Source organism: Eriocheir sinensis, chromosome 32, assembly GCF_024679095.1.
Source record: "Eriocheir sinensis breed Jianghai 21 chromosome 32, ASM2467909v1, whole genome shotgun sequence".
NCBI classification, from domain to species: domain Eukaryota; kingdom Metazoa; phylum Arthropoda; class Malacostraca; order Decapoda; family Varunidae; genus Eriocheir; species Eriocheir sinensis.
Window position 1 is genome coordinate 8,840,288 of NC_066540.1, and position 25,000 is coordinate 8,865,287.

Sequence of the window (25,000 nt, forward strand, 5' to 3'; positions counted from 1 at the left end):
CTGAGGGGGAAGGGAAGAGAGAGAGAGAGAGAGAGAGAGAGAGAGAGAGAGAGAGAGAGAGAGAGAGAGAGAGAGAGAGAGAGAGAGAGAGAGAGAGAGAGAGAGAGAGAGAGAGAGAGAGAGAATCATTTCATCTCTCACACATACACACACACACACACATCATTACTCTACCAGCAACTCTGACGCTCAAGCCTCCTCTCCTCCTCCTCCTCCTCCTCCTCCTCCTCCTCTTCTTGCTTCTCGTCGTGGCCGCACATGCACTCATTAAGACCTTTTATACTTCACTTTTTAGTCTCCCCATTGAGTCAAAAAAATGTTCTATAAGATATTTGTGCGCCGGGAGAGTAGATAGTTAAATGGTTCGTATGATCTCCGCCCTGAAGAGCCGCGTCAAGAGCTCTCTCTTCTCAGGTGCTATTTTGAGAATTTCTATCGCCCTTTTTTCATCCCCGCGGGTCGGTTTTTTGTGTATATACATAGTTATCTTGGAACTCTAAATATTCTCTATGTGGAGTGGGTACGTGGAGTATTGCGGGGGGTTCACTTTTGTCCCGCCCGCTTCCTCAATGGCAGGGCGGCGGAGGGCGGAGGGCGGGATGGTGGGCTGGGCCTGGGCGACCTTGTTACCGCAGGGAGGCAGCGCGACTGTGGATGATGATGTTTTCTGGCGGTGGCGGCGGTAATTGGATTATATTTAACGTTTTTTAAAGGATGCTCCGCGGGGAAGAAACGGTGCTGTATATGTAGTGTGTTAGTGGTGCGGGGGTGGATGGGGGAGGGGGTGTGAGGGGTGGTGGTGTGTCGCCTTGGTTTGGACGCACCATCCACGGTCTTGATTCACTACAGTTTGTTTATATTTGAACCATAACGCGCTCGCTGAGTACTGCGCAGTATTCGGCCACCTCCTGTACCTGCGTTGTTTGGGGTCGAGTGTGTTCGCTAAGGTTTGGACGTATCACTAAGGACACCGACGCATTCTACATATCATTTTTTCATTCATGTACTTAATAACAATATACTGAGTCCTGCTTAATAGTCGGCCAGCTGCTGTACATGGTTTGGGGTCGAACGTATCCGCTTAGGTTTGGACGCACCACTAAGGGCACCGACGCTTTCTATAAATTTTTTTTCTTCATACAAGTAGTTAACCACAATATAATGAGTCCTGTGTAATAGTCGGCCATCTGTTGCAGTCGACCTCAGATGTATCCGCTATCGTTTGGGCACACGGTCAAAACCACAACTCGTTCCATGGTTGTTCCTTCACGTTAACCCGGTAGCAGCGACGGGCCAAATTTGTGGCTTTACCGTGTAGCAGCGACGGGCCAAATTTGTGCTATGATATAAATCCCCCAAAATAGATGATACATAATCTGATCACAAATGCTTTGATATATATATTATGAAATGGTTTGTGTGAGGGGTGATTTTTTTTTCATTTTTCTCGGTTGGAGGGACCATTAAGAAACATGATCCCCGCTGCTACCGGATTAAACACAATTTACTACAGTTCGGTGCAATACTTGGCCATGGTGCTGCTGAAGCCAAGGAGACGGGGTGAGGGTAGTTGTGGCTTCCAGGAGCAGTGTGGCGGGTGTAAGGTGGTGGTGATGGACTGGCTGGTCAGGCCAACACGCGCTCTCCAAGCCTTATGTCCATCAATCCCCAGAGCGTTCATGGGCTGAGTAATGTTATGTTCTGTTGCGCCTCCTTTTGTGTTTACTTTACATCTACATCGTCGTTGTCATCATCGTCTTCGTCGTCCTCATTGTCACTGTCATCAGAATTATCATATTTTTTTCCCTAATAACTTTCACTCTTGTTTTTTTCAATTTATATTTATATTCTTGTGAACGTATTGTCATATGTATGCCCTACGTACTTAGCCCCAGCGGCGGAGAGTTATGAGTCCGGCCGGGGTATTTTTGGCTCAGGTCGGCGCACACTTTCAACGGTTCGCGCTAAAACTCACAGTGCCGGAACCCCACGAAGCTATTTTCTGCACCAACCATTGCTGACTTTTAGCATGACGTTTTTTACACTGATAAAATTAAAGCCTCCAGATGCTCTTGTGACATAAGAGTTTTAAAATAATTTCATTTATCCACTTCAGAGTTGAAGACGACTGTTCACGAGTCACTCCTAACACATGCAACGTCAGCAGCATTATGTAGGCCTGATCAATGCTCTTGTAGGCAACACTGAAGAGTCTCAGATCGTTTAGCATTTTGTAGCACCAAATCGGATAGTCCTAACACGACGCTATACTCCGACTAACCAATGGGGAGCAAACGCCCTGGGGCGCGTCACTTCACTCACTCGCCGTTCATACTCCCGGGGGTCTCCCCAAGCAAGTTCCCACGCAGCTGACCTATCCATCCCAAATCCTTCCACTCAGGGTCGTCTCGTACAGAAACAACCCTATGAGCAGGATCGACGCTCTACTCGCAAACACGATATTTCTTGGTCAGGCTCACTGCCGCTGTCTTTCTGCTCACAACTTGAATAAGCGTCCGACATCGACTTTCTTGCGAGGAATCAACTTCATTTAAGTGTCGTATCCGAGGATGGATCAGCACTAAATATTTCCGAGAGTTGGTATCAAATGCTCAAGTTCACTGAATTTTTGTGGTTCAGATGAATTAGTGGCAAATCTCATGTTATCTCCAGCTGCGAAGATAACTTAGAATCAATCTTAAACATTTCTGAAATGCATCCTCTTATCCGAAGCATAGACTTTTTTTTTCTTTCGATCTAGTTTTTCTTTATTTGAACCGCCTTTGCTCTTTGTTTCCCTTGATTTATACATTGACTGTATACAATAGTCATTCCATCAACAAAAGTACGCTTCTCTTATATCTAATATCATTTTAGCCAATTAAGAGAAAAAAATACTGCAGACCATTCAAATTGTGTTTAAAAGTCACGCAGGCTTGTAAAATAACAAATTCTGGGCATACATTGCGTTAATTCACCGCGACTCTTTCAGGAGCTAGACACTTGAGATATCGCCACCCGCCTCAGCCCCCGAACGCTCAATAAGTGATTGACAACGGGGGGAAAAAAAAGGTGAGAAGACAATGAACTAGTCAGTGTAAACGACTGACTCCACAAAGCAATCAGTAAGGATAGCATGACATTATCAACACTGCCACATAATAATACACAGTAAACATGCAACACAAAAGACTATGAATCCCATAACATAGTACATAGTAATAAGAAATTAATTCTACTTTTAAGCTACACATCCAAGTTAACACAGACCTGCACCACACCAGACACTACCGTAAGTGATTCCGCCTGAGAAAGCAAACACTCACATCAACTTTAACAGGGAGGAGCGGACACTCGGTGCCGTGTACGATAAAGGCCTGGAGAGAAATGTCTCTCAGACGCCTCTCAGATCTTATAAAATAATGGCTGAAATAAAAATCGCAGTGCATCAGGCAGGAAAGTATGCATTTTTTATTGAGATTTATGAAGTTCCTCCACCACTGCAGCAATTCGAAAGCTAAGTTATTTGGTGGGCGGAGTGTTTTTGTGTTGTTGCGATTATTGGTGATGAGCGTTATGAGCTAAAGGTTGCATCATGATATTATTACGAAGACAAGATACAATAGCGTATACCACGAACAAAAGGCTTATAAATGTATTTTACGTCGCTGTGGTGGACCGCTGCAGTGTGGACTGTGGCGTCTTCACCTGGCGGAAATCGCAGGACTCCAGGTTAGAGCTTCCGCCCCTCATGCCGGGCCATCAGCAAACACGAGCGCGGCCCACCAGGCACGGCCCAAATATCCGAAAGGCCATCCTGCATCTCTGCCTATCCCTATCATTATCATCCCTCAAGCATCCTTGCCAACACTAGCGAACCCTAGCACTTGCTCGCCAGCACCAGTGTCTCTCCCCACCGTAAACCCTTCTTGTGGCTCCCTTGTGGCCGCCTCTCCGCCTGCCTCCAGCACTAAGCGTCGTCACACCCTCACAGCCCTCAGCTCTCCCTCCTCGTACCCTTGTAGCCGCAGCGCCTCGCCTCGCCCGGTATCCTTCCAGTCACGCGGCGGGGCGTTTCTTCCCAACGCGGCACCCTGCAAGTCCTTTACTCTCGTGGCGTAATTTGTGTAAGTTGTTGGTGGCGGGTGTGTGGCTGAGAGGCGGGGCAATATCCCGGTTGCAACCTTTGGCCAAACCTCATCTTTACAGCGCGCGCGACCTCTATACAGAGTGGGAGTGGAGGGCTCAGTTATAACTCGAGGAAGAGGAGAAGAAGCGGTTGGGGAGAGACCACTTTCAACTCGCTGCGGACAGAATATTTTCCCACATTTTTCCGGCAGTTTTCATAATGGCTGGTGTTCGGCGGGAGGGCGGCGCCGGGGCCGCTTTGTGGCCGTAGCGGCGGCCGGCCCTTCGGTGGCCCGGCTCGGCGATGTCTTGCCGAGGGTTCATCGGCGCGTGTAAGATTTTTGTTTGAGCCGTTAGTTTCGCCATTTGCTGTGTCCAGTTTTTATCGTCCGGCTTTTCATGCATAACCACAAACGGAAACTATTAAAACGCTCCATAGATGTTTAACCGAACGGTCCGGCGCAGGGCAACACGACCCCTCCGCCGCCCGTCTGTAGGGCCGGAAAACACCGGCCTGCCACTCGTGTTCCCGTGCAATATGGAAGTTAGAGTGAAATAATTTACCCCTGGTTGGGTCATTAGGATAAGAGTTTTAATATGGAAATGAAAATCATATAATTTGAAAGTCACTTCACAAAATGCCTCGGAAATGATCCCCCGCTCCTCGAAAGAAGCAAAAGAAAACTTGAGTCGATTTTACTTTCATGTTAGTCAAGACCCGGATAATTGGAAAACCCCAAATTGAAGTTTTTACCGACGTAGCGACTAAAGGGAGGCTGACGGGCAAGTGTCGGGCTGAAAGACGGAGCCTGTCTTTGATGCCGGAAAAATGGCCATCAAGCCTCGACAATTACAGTACCGGGCACAGACCCCTTATAGCAGGGCGGTGGTGGGGCCGGCGGGGGCGCCATTGTGGAGCGGAATTTAAATACTCGCCCTTAGAGAGTCATTTTTGGTAAATTAGTTTAACTAGAGCGTTTGAGCCACTGGGACTCTTCAGGCTCCGGCGCTGTGCTGAAGTGTTTTGTGTGTGTGTGTGTGTGTGTGTGTGTGTGTGTGTGTGTGCTCGTTAGCCTAGCCGCGTGTGTGTACTGGAGGTCGCTGTATATAATGTGAAAAGCCAGGGATCACCAAAGGGACGAGGGAGGGAGGAAGGGTGGAGGGGGTGGAGGGGACGAGGGTGGAGGGGTGGAAGGGGAAAGGGGTGAAGGGGCTGGGTGGAAGAGGTAGGGTGCTGAGGGTGAAACTGATGATGGAAGGGTTGGGTTTTGGGAGGCCAGAGGGTGTAGGGGGATTGTGGTGGATCGTGAGAGGTGGAGGGAAGGAGTTGAAATGGAAGGGGAAGAGTGGAAGGAAAGGGGCGGAAGGGACAGGGTCGTAGGAAGGAAGGGGTGGAGGTGAAAGGTCATATGTGTTTGGGTAGAGAGAGTGGAGATGAGAGATGGAGGGAGGAGGGTGGAGGGTTCAAGGTGGAGGATGGAAGGTGGAGGGAGGAGGGTCAGTCAAGGGTGGAGAGTGGAAGGTGGAGGGTGGAAGGTTATGGGAAGACGTCCTTGGCGAGTAGTATTTTGAGCTCGAGCAACACCACCACCACCACCACCACCACCACCTTCCCCTTCCCTTGACATCCATCCTGTTCCCCGTCGATACTTCACAGGTGTAAGATTGGCGATGAGACGGTTACCTTTTGCACCTCTCCTTTTCACCTTTCCACACCTGTTCCCCGTCGATACTTCACAGGTGTAAGAATAAAGATAAGTCGCTCACATTTTTGATCTTCGAATTTTGAGACGGGAAAAACGTATAGGTAGAAGTAGATGTGTTTTTCGTACCTATTTTTTTTTACCTCCAATCTTCTTTTTTTTATTCTCTCTCACTCTTTTTCTTTCTTTTTGATTAGCATGGAGATAAGATACACTTTCCTGTCCGGATGCTTTTTCTTTCAGTCTTTTTTTTATCTCTTTCTCCTCTTCTGTTTTTGTTCGAGATGTGAGCCCTCGTCTACGTTTAATTTTTACTTCTCCGTTGTGTTGTGTTTTGCCTCTTCGTTCCATATGCCAGGTTGCTTCTTCAGGTTCTTCGAGTCTCCTTTACAGATAATAATAATAACACTCTCCTGCCATTACTTCATCACAAGAACAATCATACTCCATCACCTGCATCACAATACCAAACTCATTCCTACTATTCTTCACATAATACATTCTGGGGGGGGGGTTGTTTTCAGTCATCCATATATCTCAGAATCCTCTCCCTTAAGCCCACTCCATAATACTTAGCCTTTTCCTCAACTCCATGACAACCCGCAAGTTCCTCCTTATACCCAGTCCATCCTACAAACTCCGCCCCACGACAACAACCTCTAGTCTCACACCAACTCCCAGACTACGACAAAATTTCTCGTCAACTCTGTCACAACTCACAACAACGGTCAGTTACCCCCAATATAATGAAAAGCTCTCCACTCCTCTACAACAAGGATATAAGAGTACAGAAACCTTTACAACAACAATAATGAAAGCAAAACACATCGTCGACTTCACCTCCATCACAACCCCAAAACCACTTATCCTTGTGTTAGTATTTCCTTCTTCACCCCAGTATCTTATAACGACTGCCCACCCTCATTACAAACTAGTCAACAGCTATAACACAAAAAATCTCTACTACCGTTTAAATTTCACGACGGATCCATTTCTTTCAGTCTTATTTTTTCTCTCTTTCTCCTCTTCTGTTTTTGTTCGAGATGTGAATCCTCTACTACCTTTTAAATTTCACGACCCTCCACTATTATCTACTACAACCATCTCCACGTTACCACCACTATATCTGACACCATCCTTTACCCAACCTACAAACATGTACTATGCCGACACTTTATTTATCTTCTTTCTTCCGGCTCAGCTACCCAAACACTCAGAAACTACTCTGGTGGTCTAACACAACACTGTACCTCTGAACGCTAGTTTCTTCCTTTCTATCCAATCACCTCCACCACAACCTGCAATATATCTATCCTCTTCTCTTGAGGTTCCTCATCTCCACACCCTAAACAACTGATCACGCCCTTCATATTAAGTTACCTCCGCCACGACCTACAGTATACCCATCCTCATCCCTTGAGACTGCCCATATCACACCATAGACTACGCCTTTTTTTTATTTACGTCTTGCTTATGGCGCCGGTAGGCTTTCTTTTTGGCACCATCTTGCTTGGTTCATGCTGTCCCCAGGAGCTCATATTTAATCCTCTTTTTAGAGAGAGAATCTAGAGTCCGGGCTGATAGGTGGTCTTCAGGACAGCATGTGGGTAGGCACTCTGCGGCAACTAAAAAATCCCAGCTTGTGCCGCCAGGCGTGACGCGAGCCCAGGTCCTTTTGGACGCCTCAGCCACCGCCTCCAAACACGGTAAATAAATCTTGGCGTCGTCTCCCTATAGCATGCGCCCAGACCTTACCTTGCGATCACCTAACCAAGTGACACAGCTCTTCATAATGTTACGGTATATCTACCTTCTTGTCGTTTTTAAACTACTATGCGCATTGAAACTACCCTTGCGGTACACAACAAAGCCCCCACCTCCTTTAGGCAATTGTTACTGTGCTCTTCCCTAGCCGTTATAACACACCTACAGAATATCTATCTTCTTGCTGTCTTTGAACTACGCACGCACCCAGAAGCTCCCCCAGCGGAACACCACATCGACATGCTTTCAACACCACCACTACCACCACCATTCCCTCCCTTCCTCCGTCCCTCGACCCACCACCAGCACCTCCCACTACATACCTCAAGAGCCCAACAATACAAGCAGTAATAACAATAACATTAAGCACAACACTAAAACGTTGGCCAACAGTATTTCCTCGTTGAAACCTGACCCCTCCCGCCTATTATTATTTCGAGCTCAACTTGTATGGCCGTGTGTATTTTTTCCTTCTCTCCCTTTTCATCTTCTTTATGTTTCTTCCTCCTCCGTCTCCTTCCTCTGCCTCGGGTTCGCTTTCCGCCAGTGTGGCCGAAGACGAGACACAAAGAAGAAATAACAAGTATGACGTGAGGAATTGATAGAGACGGACAAAGAAGGAGAGAACCTGGGCAAGGAAGGTGGAGGGAGGTTGAGGAGGACTGGGCGGGGGGGGGGGGGGGAGGGAAGGGCGAGGCGACGGGGAGATTGTAGGGGCTGCTCCGCGTGTGTGTGTGTGTGTGTGTGTGTGTGTGTGTGTGTGTGTGTGTGTAAGAGCATACGTAAGCCTCATGAGAACAGATAATCTTGTTATTAAATGTCCGTTTTATGTTTATTTTTTTCTGTCTGTCCGTCTGTCTTCTCTCTCTCTCTCTCTCTCTCTCTCTCTCTCTCTCTCTCTCTCTCTCTCTCTCTCTCTCTCCCGCGGTGATGGCTATCAATTTATACTTTCATTCATTTGTGAAGAAAGGGAGAGGGACTGACGGAGGGAGGAAGAAAGGAGAGGAAGAGAAACGAGAGAGAGAGAGAGAGAGAGAGAGAGAGAGAGAGAGAGAGAGAGAGAGAACATTGTTAAAAGGCTCGGTGGTGGTGTACCCGGTAAGAATATTAAACTGCTTTCTTTTGCGGTAAAATAATGAAAAGGTTCTAATAATAGTTTTTATATATAATTTTTTTTCTGGATATTAATCGTCTTTTCTGCCTTTTCACTTTGATCTTGTTAATTAGTGTCGTGGGAAAGGTGAACATGACGACACCCACACACGCACACACGCACACCCACATCCACACAGACACACACGACGACCCCCCCCCACGCACACACACATCTCAACTCACCAAAAGCCCGAACAGCTCTTCTTAGCTCTTCCACAAATCATTATAACGTACTAACTCTTTTTCTTTTTAGCTTCTGAGCACTCGAAACAGACCCATCCCCAGTCCACCAACAGACCAACAGAGAGACTTTTAACAATGTTCTCTCTCTCTCTCTCTCTCTCTCTCTCTCTCTCTCTCTCTCTCTCTCTCTCTCTCTCTCTCTCTCTCTCTCTCTCTCTCTCTCTCTACCCCGTCACCAGCTTTTTCCAAACCACCAACAACTAGTAAAAACACTTCGCAACCCTTAGCAGACCACCCACAGCCCTTTGTCAGACCCCAAGCACCCGGTAGCAGCTCCCCTTCAACCTCTAAGAGCCTGTAACATCCCTCTACAGCTCTTCGCCAGACCACCAAGAGTCCACCAACACAAGAGCGCAGGGCAGACCAACAACACGGGCGCGCCAAGACCCGCTACACAAACATCTTGCTGACACATGAAAGTGGCCGCCTTGAAAGGTCCGCCGCTGAATATTCAGTATCGAAGAACTCCTCTCGCATTATTCGCTCCGACCACCGGCAGAGAAAATATTTGAGGGGACGAGTGAGAGGATAAGGAAGGGAGAAGAGGAGGAGGAGGAGGGATGGCGAGGAGCTGTATACGAGAGGAAGGAAAGGTTTCTCAGGCAAGGGATTTAAGGAGCTAAGAAGACGTAAGAAAATAAAATTAATAGGTGTGGATTGCATATAAGAAGGGCTAGAGATGGTGAGAGTGAATAAGGAAGGAAGACGAAGAGGAGGAGGGACGTCAACGAGCTGTATATACGAGAGGAAGGGAAGATTTATCAGGCAAGGGATTTAAGGAGCAAAGGAGACATAAGAAAATAAAAGTAGCTTGGATTGTATGAAAGATGTGCTAGAGATGGTACAAGATAAAGATAAAATATTCAATGAGTAGAAAAGGAGGGACGATCATTAACGAAGGGATTTGAAGAGCTGAGTAAACGTACGAAATAAAAGAAAATGTAATACGCGTGGAAAGTATAAGAAATGTATGAAGAGGTGAAGATGCAAAGTAGAGATAACAGAGTATAATGAAGGAAAAGGAGAAATGTGTATCTATTAATGAAGCGGAGTGAGGGGGAAATAAAAAAAATAATCAAAACGCGTGGAAAGTATAGCAGATGAAAGCTAGAAGTAGGAAAGAGAAAGAAGGAAGGCGAGAGGAGAAAAAGGAAGAGGAGGGAAGACGAAATTGACCTCTCTTTCGGCCACCTCTTTGGATTCTTTTTGGGAGCAGCGAGTAGCGGGCTTTTTTTTATTATTGTTTACTTTTTTTGTACCCTTGAGCTGTCTCCTTTGTTGAAAAAAAATAGGAAAAGGAAAGCTAAATAAGGAAAGGAATCTGGGAAGAGAAGGAAACGCAAGATAAAATAATTAGTAAGCGGAAATAATGAAAGGAGGATTATAGATTGCTAAGGAGTAAAAATAAGGTAAAAATTTGGGAAGCGAAGGAAGCGCAAGATAAAATAATTAGTAAGCGGAGATAATGAAAGAAGGATTAAAGATTGCTAAGGAGTGAAAATGAGGTAAAACTAAAAAGCTGTTTCGGAGTTCTTAAAGACTTATGGAAGGGCACATAGGCCTAGACGATAAAAATATAAAAGAAACTTGTACTGTGATGAGGCGACTGACAAAATACAACAACGACAGCAAAAGGTCAACGAATCCTAAACCAACTCTTTAATAAATCCAAAACAACATTCATAAAAAAAACGATCCGTGAATAAAGAATGAACGTAAGACCCTATCGAGTATGATGGAAATATTCATAGACTGACACTGCCTACTTCTGGATACCTAGAAAACATGATTTGCTTTTTATATGTTTGGAATGGGAACAACCTCACTCAGGGACAACACAACATCAACTGCAACTCTAACAGCAAAACTAAGACATCCAACATCACCATAACCACTGCCAGCAATACCACGATGACCAAGGACAACAATAACAACAAGAATAAGAAAATAATGGTAAACAACATCACCCCCTCCCTCAACCACCACCACCACCATCAAAACAACACTGACAACAAAAACAACACACCTCCCAAGAAAAACAATCACACACACTAGAGGTAACAAGACCCACCTCCCCGCTCTTCTTCCTCTCCACACACACACACACACACACACACACACACACACACACACACACACACACACACACACACACACACACGCACCGGACTCTTGTGTAGCTTTTTTCCTTTGCGTCCACCACCAATCACCCACCACCACCACCACCATCACCACCGGCATCACTTTTCACTCCCGGTGTTACAAGAGACGCCGCCCAATTCTCCGCCCGGGTCCGCTTATTTCCTTGGCTCCTCCTTTGTTATTGTGTTCTACCTTCCCTCTTTGCTGGCCGTCATTACCTTCCCTTTGTCCGCTTCAAAAGTTTCCTGTATATTGTGTTATTGGCTTGCCCTTTCTTGTCTCAGGCGTTCACAGGAGGATCTTTTTTGAACAGTTTGCTCCCCATCACACACACACACACACACACTTTCTCTCTCTCTCTCTCTCTCTCTCTCTCTCTCTCTCTCTCTCTCTCTCTCTCTCTCTCTCTCTCTCTAAGCCTATTTTATTCATTTAGCTATTCATCTACTTACTCTAATTCTATGTATTCATCTATATATCTATCTCTGTAAGGTCGCTGTGCCACCTGACTGTCGTGGGTCTCTTCGGCGCCCGGCTGGGGCTCGAACTGTGGCGGACGGTTTGCAGGGTCGATCTGGAGGGTTCATGATCACCACCCTTCCCCTTTACCCTCCCCGCGCGCTCTAATAGCTTTAAGTCGCTATCTAAGACCCCCCCTCCCCCCCCCCCCCCACACACAAACACATAAGGCCTCCCTCCACACACCCTTTTTCTGTAACGCGTCAAGACTTCTTCTCCTCCTCCGCCTCGTCTTAATCCCATCATATTAACGATAATCGCATTCACAGAAAAGGCTCGCACCACCACCACCACCACCACCGCCCCCACCGTCGCCGCCTCCGCCTCTGGGCCGCCAAATAGCTCCCATAACGATATATCACCCGAGAGGAGTCTACAGTGAGGCTTTTCCTAATGTCATTCCAGAAGGATGCAACTTCGGACCCTGGCGGCATTTTCCCAGGAATCCGCAGGCCGAGTCAGAATTCATCGTCCTATTCCCTGGCGAGGTGTTCCGGACATTTTTCTTCGATGTGGTGGCTCCCGCTGGCCCTTTCTCCCCTTATTGCGGCCTCCCGACCCTCGCACTAACGGCCCAAAGGAGGGAGGGAGGTAGCGCTAAATTCACGTCTTAAAACCGCCCAAGTGCAGAGTTCCTTCTGGGCGGGAAAGGGACATCGCCCAACGCAGGTTTTTCACTCCCCGGGGCGCCAGACGCTTCACTATTTGAAACATGACAACTATTTCAATATCAACTCTAACATTAGGTCTCGCCTGCACGGAATTCTGATGAGGTCATTCTCAACACCAGCTGGAGAGGAGGAGGTAGAGGAGCAGGAGGAGAAGGAGGAGGAGGAGTAGGAGGATCACGTCCCCTACACTTAGAGGAGGAGAAGGAGGAGGAAGATGTGGCGGGGAAGGGGAAGTAAGAAGAGAGAAAAGAGAAAGTGGGTGAGGAAGAGAAGGACAAGGACGAGAAGGTGACTGTGGTGGTGGTGGTGGTGGTGGTGGTGGTGGTGAAGGTGTTGAGTGTATTAAAAAAACGATAAATACCGAATTAAACTGAGAAACGAAAATAAAAAGTAGATCACATGAAAAAGTAATGAGCATATTCTCTCTCTCTCTCTCTCTCTCTCTCTCTCTCTCTCTCTCTCTCTCTCTCTCTCTCTCTCTCTCTCTCTCTCTCTCTCTCTCTCTCTCTCTCTCTCTCTCTCTCTCTCTCTCTCTCTCTCTCTCTCGTACACACACACACACACACACACGCTCCACAGTCATTAACACAGAATTAACCTATGATGATTCTCTCTCCCCTCAACTCTCTCTCCCTCACTCTCCCTCCATCCGTCCCTCCCTCCCCCTCCTCCGTCACCCTCACAACAGGGATCATCAATCAAAAGGTCTAATTTAATGCGTTCTCACTTGGGGGAAGAGCAAAATGGGCATTAATATCGCTAATGGTAAGTGACGAGCGCCTGTGCATTCATTCACTCTGTCTTTTGTTCTGATGTTTCCTTTGACATCATTAATTCACGTCCTATTGGTGATTATGAGTGGCGAGAATGTGCACCTCGACACACGGGGGCTTTGGTTCATCGGTGACGTGCTCGTGTGTGGGTGATCTGCTTGTGTGGGTGATCTGTTTCCTATTTACAGTCTTTGCCGCGTGGTGAGAGGCGTGTTTTTGTAGCTCTCTTTGGCCGCCCTTGGGTCGCACGTTTAAAAGCTTAATTGGGACACCTCTCCTCCTGAAATTGACCTATCTGTCGGCCACTCCTCTAACTCTTTACAGGAACAGTGAGTAGCGGGCTTTTTTTCACATTTGTTACCTTTTTTATGCCCTTGAAATGACTGCTCTGCTGTAAAAAAGAAAAAAATATAAAAGTTTTATCGGATTATCATGAGTGTTTTCCCGTCCATGGCGACAGGAATATACTACATAACCCAGGTTCGCACGTTCAAAAGCTTAATTGGGGCTCCCCTTACGACTATTTTCGAAGGCCATAGAGAAGTTTTATCGGATTCCCGTGAGTGTTTTCCCGTCCATGGCGACATGAATACACTGCATAACCTGGCTTCGCATATTTAAAAGCTTGGGGCTATCCTTACGACTATTTTCGGAGCCCATAGAGAAGATTTGTCTAGTTATCACGAGTGTTTTCCCGTCCATGGCGAAAGGAATATACTACGTGACCTGAGTTCGCATGTTCAAAGGCTTGGGGCTCTCCTTACGACTATTTTCGGAGGCCATATAAAAAGATTTGTCTGGTTCCCATAAGTGTCGTCCCGTCCCTAGCGCACAGGTCAAACTAGAATCACGAGAACCACCCATGGAGATCTTTTTAAGCACTAGAAGAACCTTTAAGAATTAATGTACTAAGGCGACGCAACGTTTGAGAATATGCGCGCCCTGGTTTGTTGCATGCCTGTGTAGAGCCAAGGCCTTCTAGGAGCGAGGAAATGCTAAAGATAAAGGTAGTGGGATAGTGTAAGCTTTCTAATGAAAGGAAATAAATTTAAGTAAAGCAAAATTGCTTGGGAAATAATTATAAATGTGAAAAAAACACAACTTCTGGGATTCCCGCGTCCAGGATGACCATGAACTTTAGACCTTCCCTGGGTAAGGCTGAGAAGCAAAGCGGATAAAATATGCACATTTAATAAAATTCATAATGCATGCATGACGATGTTTTCAAAGTAATATTTACCTGTCTTAATGGTTGTGTGCGGTCAATATTGTCAAACATATATTGCCAACAGATGAAATGATTTTTCCACATGTCTCTCATTTTCGACCTCTCTGAACTGCACCTTCGTTTATTAGCTGTTACTTGATAATTGTACTGGTTTAGTATCATTTCTCTATATTCTAATGACATAAAGATATACGTAATTATGCTCAAATCAATAGTTGAGTTTGTATGTATATGACTTGACAGTGGATATCCTTTACCTCTTAATACAGGATGACACGTAATTCAGTAACAGTAACTTAGGATCAAAATACCTTTTGCTTTTTCATTGTGGTGACGATGATGATAAAGTAGTAAGCTTCGCTGGCACCCGCTAAAGCGAAGTGGGTAGGCTCCAACATCTAAAAGTACAAGGAAGGAGAAATATAAGGTTACTGGGACCAGAGTACTTAAGACTATATCAAGCAATACTGCAGAAAAATGTTCAGACAAAATTTTTATATATAATTCTGCGAGAAGAAAAAACAAAAATCCTGAAAAGCAATCCAGTGACCACACTCTTTCCGGATAATGAGAAGGAAGGAGCAAAGAACCATAAGACACAGCTTGTATTTTGTCGTGTTGAATTCCACGTGTAATGTTGTGCACTCTGCGACACTTGAGGATCAAAGCCACAAAGTTGAAGCTACCTAAAACACAAACCCACGAAGATAATTATGAGAGAATTAACAATAAAACTATCATTACTCAACATAATAAACTTAATGATATCATCAGTAGGAATGTTTCTAAGCACAGTAAAGACTAACAAACCACGAGTCATGAAGGAATGCTAAGTTGGCACATAGTTTTTTTTATTTTTTATTGAAACGAACTGTTTGTTGATATCACAAATGTGGAGCTACCGGAGCGAATTTCTGCAGCTCCATTATTTTGTGTGCGTGCGTGCGTGCGTGCTTGCTTGGCTGCATACGTACGTGCGTGCGATCGAGCCACCCATCATGCGTGAGTCCACAGGCGTTTTGCCGTCACTAGGTCACAAGCAGCCCTGCATAGCACATCATGTGAAAGTTCTTGGGTCAGGGAGCTCGCGAAAAACAGTGTAAAAAAATATACACATAAAAAACGAGATTATTGAACTGCAAGAATACGCTTCTCTCGCTGAACTCGCTCCGCAACTGTTATCAGACACAGTGCAGCAGGCTGAGCTGAAAAACTATAAATACTGCAAGTTTATAAGTCTGTCACTCCGACACATCTAAGAGACAGGATTGCGGAATTTATTCATGTAGTTTCACCGAGTCTCAAATCTCAGTCTCACACGACCTCCAACTGTGCGTCACGGGCGTCAGCACAACACAAGCCCGGCCTTGCCTGGCTGCGGCGACACATTTCCCTTCCCATGACTCACTCTGCATTGCAAATGGACATCAGGGAACCTCAATAACACAATGGGTTGTATGTTTAGAACATTTTGTTGACAAGAAACGGTTGTTTTCCACGAAAATTCATATTCAGCCTTGCACTGGTCACTAGCTTGGCGGAAAACACGAAGGACGTTCACTGACGACACAGACGGGCTGTGTCCTGGGCTCCCACCAGGGGGACGCGATGATAATGGTTCCGTATAAGCATAAGCGCATCACATCACTCCACACCAGGTCTATTCCTTGACTCCGTCTCAATCTGATAATCATTCCTCACACGGACATTCATCAGTCTGTTCCCTCCCATGGATTTCACTACTGAATCTTCTTACATGTGCCTCAGAAATGCTTCACCTTAGCAGTGCAAACTCCTTCAACGACTGCCTCCACCTCTCTGCTGTCTAACATGGGCTTTCATTGGCCCAGGTAGCTGCTTTCTGTCTTGTGCTAATCGGTATATGTTTTTCTAACGTCAACGAGTTCCTATACTACATAATCATTCCTGTTATTCCAAGAAGGTCATTATTTTCCTCCGTGACATAAATAGAAAAAGAAATAAAAATGCCGGGTGCTAAGGGAAGGCACGCCAGGGCAGAAACAAGGAAGAGAAGTGTCCTGGAAATAACTTGGGTTACTACCATGAGGGATTTGTGTGTTTTCGCTTTGTGTGTGTGTGTGTGTGTGTGTGTGTGTGTGTGTGTGTGTGTGTGTGTGTGTGTGTGTGTGTGTGTGTGTGTGTGTGTGTGTGTGTGTATCTTTTCTTTCTTCTTTGATATTTACCAGTTCGGTGACTGGATGGGCTATGTTTAGAGCCCTGTGTGTGTATGTGTATGTGTGTGTGTGCGTGTGCGTGTGCGTGTGTGTGTCTGGGGGTTCGTGGAGGAAGGGAGGAAAAAGACCGATCACCAAGACTCACCGTGGCTCAAGCCGCCTGTCCGTGAGTCAAGGGGGGAGGGGGGAGGGAGACAGGAAAAGAAGGGGGGGGGGGGGACAGGGGGGAAAAAGGAGAGGAGGGATGAGGTTCCGGAAGAGTGAGCAAGATGGTAGAGAGGAGGAAGAGGAGTAGGAAGCGGAAGACGAGGGAGACAGGAGTCAAGGAGGAGGAGGAGGAGGGGAAGGAGGAGGAGAAAGAGGAGGAGGAGGAGGAGGAGGCAGGCTTTAGTGCTTTGATGGCTTCAAAAGTTCCTTGTTGATACTTACCCGATTCCTTATATACTAAAAGCAGAAGCTTCCCACACAAGCTGTATGTGTGTTCATTGTTTGGAGACCTAAAGTGGTGCAGTTATTAGACGTGTTACGGTTGAAAGACATGTGTCACTTTTCAGATTATTGAAAAATCTGGGCAGTCTTTTTGGATGACTTTACAGTCAGCAATATGAGAACTTCGGAGATAAGCTGCTGAGCCATACTAACTTATTAGTGTCGAATCTAGGCGCTATTTTTACATTTTAATCGCTTATTGTGCTAATTTCAAAGGGTGCGATCCAACTTCTCAGGACAGGATACGCGGGGACGAACTCTGTCAACGACCGTGCACACAGGCCCGAAGGTCCCCCTCAGGATCCTGGCCATGTGTCTGCTAGCTATCCTGGGCTAGTAAACCGCCTTTCGTCTATCATGAAACCAATACTGTTCTTTTCCTTCATTTTTTTGTTTTTACGTATGTGAAAAATTGGCTTCACGCCTTCTTTGTATATATATTTCATAGTCCCGTTTACAGGTACTGCTGAGGCATGCTGGGGCCGATGAGCTCAGAGGCGGTGATGGTGCCACTCACGCCCCTCAGCCTGTGAACGGTGACATCACAGCATGCTTCATGAAATAATAATGTATTTTCTTGAACATTATTTCCCTCTATATTTCTCAGACCTTCTCCTTAAATATGTTCCATGTGGAGGAGGAGGAGGAGGAGGAGGAGGAGGGAGGAAGGGGAGAAATAGGAGGAGGAAGAAGAGGGACAGAGGAGGAGGAGGAGGGGGAGAAATAGGGGAAGGAGGAAGAAGAGGGAGGGGGAGGAGGAGGAGGAGGACGAGGAGGAGGAGGAGGAGGAGGAGGGAGGAAGGGGAGAAATAGGGGAAGGAGGAAGAAGAGGGACGAAGAGGAGGAGGAGGAGGAGGAGGAAGGGGAGAAATAGGGGAAGGAGGAAGAAGAGGGACGAAGAGGAGGAGGAGGAGGGGGTCGTGCATGGGGTCGTTTCCCGGCCATTAGGGTGCGTCAACAGCCGCCGAAGGTCTCACTCAACGACACCGTAAAACAAAGAATAATAATAAAAAAAATTCAATATCCGATTTATGTAAACATCTGCGGCGTGTGTTAAAGTAAGGCGCTATCGAACGCTTTTTTTTTTTTTTATCTTCGCCACCAGCCTCGCCTTCGTCTTGTTTTTTTTCCTTCTTTCAATCTTACGTATTTGATTTTTTTTTTTATAGAGACAACATTTGTTTACCGTCTTTCACTCCACTATAATTTAGTTGCAGTTTTTTCCCACTTTTTTTTTTATACAGACAACTTTTTTTTACCACTATAATTTACTTGCACTTTTTTCCACTTTTCTTTTATACAGACAACTTTTTTTTACCACTATAATTTACTTGCACTTTTTTCCACTTTTTTTTATACAGACAACTTTTTTTTACCACTATAATTTACTTGCACTTTTTTCCACTTTTTTTTATACAGACAACTTTTTTTATTTACCATCTTTTACTCCACTATAATTTACTTGCACTTTTTCCCACTTTTTTTTTATACAGACAACTTTTTTTTTACCATCTTTCACTCCACTATAATTTACGTGCACTTTTTTCCACTTTTTTTTTATACAGACAACTTTTTTTTTACCATCTTTTACTCCACTATAATTTACGTGCACTTTTTTCCACTTTTTTTATAGACAACTTTTTTTTTACCATCTTTTACTCCACTATAATTTACGTGCACTTTTTTCCACTTTTTTTATACAGACAACTTCTTTTTTTTTACCGTCTTTCACTCCAGTATAATTTACTTGCATTTTTTTTCCACTTTTTTTTTTAAACAGACAACTTTTTTTTTTTACCGTTTTTCACCCCACGATCATTTACTTGCACATTTTTCCCACTTTTTTTTTGATACAGACAACTTTTTTTTACTGTCTTTCACTCCACTATAATTTGCTCGCACTTTTTTTCCAACTTTTTTTGATACAGACAACTTTTTTTTACTGTCTTTCACTCCACTATAATTTGCTCACACTTTTTTTCCAACTTTTTTTGATACAGACAACTTTTTTTTTTTTTTACCATCTTTCCCTCCACTGTCATTTACTGTCATTTTTTTCCCACTTTCTTTTTTCTTCACTTCAATCTCGGCTTCATTCTTTGTTTTCTATTGTATTTTTTTCTTTTAGTTTCATCTCTGTCCTAGTTTTGGTATAGACTCCATATATTTTCAATCTCTCATTTCACTCTTCGCCTCGCATTTCTTTTCACAGATATTTTTCTTCTTCTATTCTATCTCAGCTTTATTCTGTGTTTTCTCTCGTTTTCTCCTTTCTCTCAGTTTTACCAATTTGTGTTTTTTTCAGATATAGATTTAACTTTCTTTTTACTATCTTTCACTTCGGATTTATTTACTTGTATTTTTTTTTACACACATTTATCCTTATATTCTAATCGGCTTCGTTAATCTCTCTCTCTCTCTCTCTCTCTCTCTCTCTCTCTCTCTCTCTCTCTCTCTCTCTCTCTCTCTCTCTCTCTCTCTCTCTCTCTCTCTCTCTCTCTCTCTCTCTCTCTCTCTCTCTCTTTCCTTATCTTGTCTCGCTTTCGTCTTTTTTTTTTAGTTTTACCTATTTGTGTTTTTTTACTTCGCCTTTAGTTACACACGATTTTTTTCACTTTTTTTCTTCTATTCCATCTTCGGTTTTCTTCTTTTTTCTCTCTCTCTCTCTCTCTCTCTCTCTCTCTCTCTCTCTCTCTCTCTCTCTCTCTCTCTCTCTCTCTCTCTCTCTCTCTCTCTCTCTCTCTCTCTCTCTCTCTCTCTCTCTCTCTCTCTCTCTCTTCCCTTCTCTTGCCTCGCTTTCGTCTTGTTTTTTTTTTCTTTTAATATTACTTTTTTTCCTCATCTTTCGCTTCGCCTTTCTTCACTCGTGTTTTTTTTCATACTTTTTATCTTTACATTCGATCTCAATCTCGACTTCCCTCTTCTTAATTTGCCTCGCCTTCCACTCCGTTTCTTTCTTCCCTTTTCATCCCCCTCCTTGCCCGCTCCTTCCTTTCCTTCCATCTCATCTGTTCCCCTCTCTTTTTTTCCTCTCCTTTTTCTTCCCCGCCTTTCCCTTCCTTTCTCTCCCTTTCCTTTGTTTCTCTACCCTTTTATATTTCTTTTCATGCTGGTTGCTTTTTATCCTTTTATGTAATTGGTCTTTTTATTTATAAACTAACTTCCCTTCGGCTTCATATCCTAAGTTTTTATTTTTATTTTCTAATGCTTTCCTTCTAATCTAGTGAGTCTGTTTCTTCTCTGTTCTGTACCTCACGTCTTTCTATTGTTGGTTGCTAATCTATATCATCTACAAGTTTTCTTTGACTAACTGATTCTCTTCTATTGATAAGTATTTCCCTTCATTTTTATATCCTCCGTTTTTCTTCTGTTTGATATGCTTTTTTTTTTTTCTCCAATGTGTATCTCTTCCTCTTCCTCCCCTTTCTGGCTATTCATCTACATGGGTAATTTTACCTTTCTTTCCTTGTTCTCCCTCCCACCGTAAAGGGAAGAACTGCTTATCTATATTGTCTGTTTCCCTTTCCCGTCTCGCCCTCGGTCCCCGCGTAAAGTGAAATAACTCAATCCACAAAAGCACCACAAGAGTTCATCGGCGTGAGGTTTAATGTGTGGTGTCTTCAAAGCCCCGGAAACATGTACTACTGAGATTTTTTTTTTTTTGTGTGTGTGTGTTCTTTCATCCCCTTAATTCCCACCCCGTCCCTCCTCTCCCTTTCTTTCCTCCCCTTCTTTCCCTTCCCGTCCCTTTACTTTACTCCCTTCTGTTCCCTTATATTCTTTTCATTTCTCATTTCTTTCCTCTCCAGCCCGTCCTTTCCTCCCCCCTTCCCTTCTTTTCCATTTCCTTCTTCACTAGCCTTCCTTTTCCTTGCCATCTTCGCCGTTTCCTTCTGTCTCATATTTTCCAATCTCTTCCCTTCCCTTCCCTTCCTTTCCCTTCTCTTTTCTTTCTCTCCCTTACCTGTCCATTTACTACATATCCTTCCTTTCCCTTCTCTTTTCTTCCTTTCCCTTACCTGCCCTTCTACTACATACCCTTGCTTTCCCTTCTTCTCCTCCCTTTCGTTTTCCACCCCACCTTTCCTTTCCTTCCTTACCTAATCTTCCCTCCTCTTCTTCTCATCCCTTCCCTTCCTTCTTGTTCCCTCCAGCCCTCCGCCCCTTCGTCCTCTCACGTTCCTTCCTCCTTGGTCCATGCTCCTCGCTCCCCCCCCCCTCCCTAACCCATAATGCCCCCTATCCCTCACCCTCGCTAATAATACCAGCACACCAGTCTTTGCTCACCACGTATTGTACTCTCTCTCTCTCTCTCTCTCTCTCTCTCTCTCTCTCTCTCTCTCTCTCTCTCTCTCTCTCTCTCTCTCTCTCTCTCTCTCTCTCTCTCTTGGCACTTTTTTTAATTAACGTGTGAATTTCACCGACTCAACAACAAAAACAACAACAACAACAACAACAAGGACAATAAGAACAAAAAATAAGCAACAACAGCATCGAGAGTAACAACGACATCAACAGCATTAATAAACAATAGTACTAACAACAGCAGCAGTAATCATAAAACTCGCTGCAAGAATAATAACAAAAACAACATTAACAAAAACATGCAAAGATCCTACCAAAGCCACCACCACAACTATTACCACCTATCACCATATCACCACCTTTACTCACCATTATACCACCTTCGCATCACCACAGCTATCACCACACAAGGAAACACAAGGACATAAGGAGATTACAAGAAGCCAAACCCCCTACACAAAGTAACTCCTGACGATGGGCTATTCACCAAATTCCCTTCCCGTCCATAAACACGTATAACCACATTCTAAAGCTTTTGCGTGTTTGCATCAAATACATGCCTGCTCAGTTTGTTCCACTCGTCCACTACTCTATTCAATAACCAGTTCTTGCCTATTTCCTCCCTGAACTTGGATTCATCTAACTTATACCATTACTGTGTGTTCTCATATAAGTTTATAATACAAGTACTTCATTTAAATCGCTCATGTCAATCCCCAAAATCACTTTAAAAACGCAATAAAACACCTATACGTAATATGAGAACCTATACGTAATATAAGGAATGTAGTTTGTGGTTTTTTTTTAGATCTTCTCAGTCAGGTAACCTCCTAAGTCCTTCAATCATTTTAGTCATACTTCTCTGTATGGCCTCGAGGTAATCTATATCCTATCTGTAATAGGGGCACCAAAACTGAATAGGATAACTCAAGTGAAGTCTAACCAGTGCCACAAGACAATTTGAGGATAACTTCTAGGCTCCGGTTGCTATATACTTCTCGAAATAAAAAAACAACGCTCTATTTGAGCGGTTTCTGGCGGCAATACAGGTAATTCTAGAGCAGAGATTACACGCACACCCAAATCTCTATCGCAGTTGCAGTGGTGAAGGTGTGTGCTATTATATGTGTAATTACTTTGCCGATTATCTCTTCTCACACTTAGGGCGTTAGATTTGTCGATGTTGAACTGAATTCATTTGTCGGCCCACTCATACAGGACAGATAGTTCCTCCTGAAAAGACTCAGCGTCGTTGTCTGAACTGATTAGTCTTCCTATATTTGCGTCATCAGCAAACTTACTTATGTCACTGGTTATATCACACTCAAGATCGTTGATGTATAAGATAAACAGTAATGGACGCAGAACTGATCCTTACGGGACACCAATAGTAACTCGAGCCCAATCCCAACTCTGCGTCCTGTCACTAAGCCACCACCAGCACAACCATAACTCTCACAACCCTAACCATAAATAAACACAGTAAACAAGCGTCATAATCTTTAACACCACCACCATCACGATCACCACCATCAGTATTTCCTTACTAACCACTTTATAGCGTACCCAGTCAGTTTAGCACCACCACCACCATGTTACCACAACCACCATCACCACCACCACCACCACCATCCACGTCACCACCACCACCACCACCACCACTACCATCACCACCATCCCCACCACCACCACCACCACCCCGTTACCACCACCACGTTACCACCACCACCATCCCCACCACCACCGCCACCACCACCACCACCAACAACAACAACATCGCCACGTCACCCACAACCCCAAGACATAAACTTACTTTTGGCCTCTCATTTAGCGATCTCGTTCCTCTATTTCACTCTACTTTTTTTTTTTTACTTTTCCTACCACCCGCCTACCCAACTCCTCTCCCTCCCTTTGCCCTTTCTTTCCTCTTCTTCTCCTTTCCTCTCCTTCTCTCGGTGGCTCTTTTCTTTCTTGCCTTCACTTCCACACACTCCTTTCTCTCCCTATCCGTCATTATCCTTCACTCTATGGATGGCTGGTGAATGGCATCTTTATTTTACCTGACTGCTTACCTTCATCCTCCCTTCCCTCTTCCCTCCCTTCATCCTCCCCTCCCTCTTCCCTTCCTTCATCCTCCCTTCCCTCTTCCCTCCCTTCATCCTCCCATCCCTCTTCCCTCCCTTCATCCTCCCTTCCCTCTTCCCTTCCTTCATCCTCCCTTCCCTCTTCCCTCCCTTCATCCTCCCTTCCCTCTTCCCTCCCTTCATCCTCCCTTCCCTCTTCCCTTCCTTCATCCTCCCTTCCCTCTTCCCTTCCTTCATCCTCCCTTCCCTCTTCCCTTCCTTCATCCTCCCTTCCCTCTTCCCTTCCTTCATCCTCCTTCCTCTTCCTCCTTCATCCTCCCTTCCTCATCCTCCTTCCCTCTTCCCTACCTTCATCCTCCCTTCCCTCTTCCCTCCCTTCATCCTCCCTTCCCTCTTCCCTTCATCCTCCCTTCCCTCTTCCCTTCCTTCATCCTCCCTTCCCTCTTCCCTCCATCCTCCCCTATTCCTTTTGGCTGAGGTGCTTTGCTGGTGATACTTTTGTTCCACCCACCCACTTAACCTTCCCCTCTCTCCCTCGTTTTCTCTCCCCCGTTTTTCCCTTTTTCCTCTCGTATCTACCTATACCTTCCCTCTTCCGCTCATCCCCCCTCCCGTTTTCTTTCTTCACCCACCCGTTTACCTTTACCCCTCGTTCATTCTTTTTCTCTCCCTCATTTCCCCATTTTTTTCGACTCTCCTAAAATACCCGCCTCCACTCTTCCCTTCATCCTCCCTTCCCTTTTCTAACCCCCATTTCTTTCCTGTTTAGCTGCACGGGGTGGGTAGTATACCTTTGATTCACTCACCCACTTACCTTTCCCATCGTTCCCTCATTTTTTCTCCCCAATTCTCCTGTTTTCCTCTCCTCCCTTTATCCCCCTTTTCCTACCCTCCCCCTCTTGCTTCCCCTTTAGGCTGGGTGGGTGGATGGTGGTACTTCTTCACCCACTCTCCTACCCTTCCCCCCGGACCCTCATTTTCTCTCCCCATTTTCCCTGTTTACCTTTCCCGTGTGGCTCGATGGGTATAGGTGGCGGTACTTCTGCTTCACTCATTCACCTATACCCTATCCCTCCTTTTCCTCCTTTTCTCTTCCCCTCTCCATTTTCACCCCTCTCTTCCTTTCCCTTGTTACCGGATGGATAGGGGTTGGTACCTTACATTCACCCACTCATTTACCTCATTTTCTCCACCTCGTTTTCCTTCTTTTCCTCTCCTAAACTATACCTACAAACCTTCTTCCTCTCATCCTCCTCTTTTCCTCTTCTAAACTATCCTATCTACATACCTTCTTCCTCTCATCCTCCTCTTTTCCTCTCCTAAACTACCTACATACTTTCTTCCTCTCATCCTCCTCTTTTCCTCTTCTAAACTATCCTATCTACATACCTTCTTCCTCTCATCCTCCTCTTTTCCTCTCCAAAACTACCTACATACTTTCTTCCTCTCATCCTCCTCTTTTCCTCTCCAAAACTACCTACATACCTTCTTCCTCTCATCCTCCTCTTTTCCTCTCCTAAACTATACCTACATACCTTCTTCCTCTCATCCTCCTCTTTTCCTCTCCTAAACTATACCTACAAACCTTCTTCCTCTCATCC

The 25,000-nt window shown here is 45.1% G+C and overlaps 2 protein-coding genes across 2 annotated transcripts in view; one reads left to right on the top strand and one right to left on the bottom strand.

Moving 5' to 3' along the window:
• Positions 1–14,726, bottom strand: part of LOC127006110 (carbohydrate sulfotransferase 10-like) — an 84,043-nt gene extending 69,317 nt beyond the window's left edge. Inside the window, exon 1 of the mRNA XM_050875618.1 lies at positions 14,638–14,726. The gene's annotated coding sequence lies outside the window, so the exon portion shown is untranslated. The remainder of the gene's footprint in view (positions 1–14,637) is intronic.
• Positions 1–25,000, top strand: part of LOC127006109 (doublesex- and mab-3-related transcription factor A2-like) — a 65,253-nt gene that overhangs the window by 26,392 nt on the left and 13,861 nt on the right. The gene's annotated exons all lie outside the window — the stretch shown is intronic.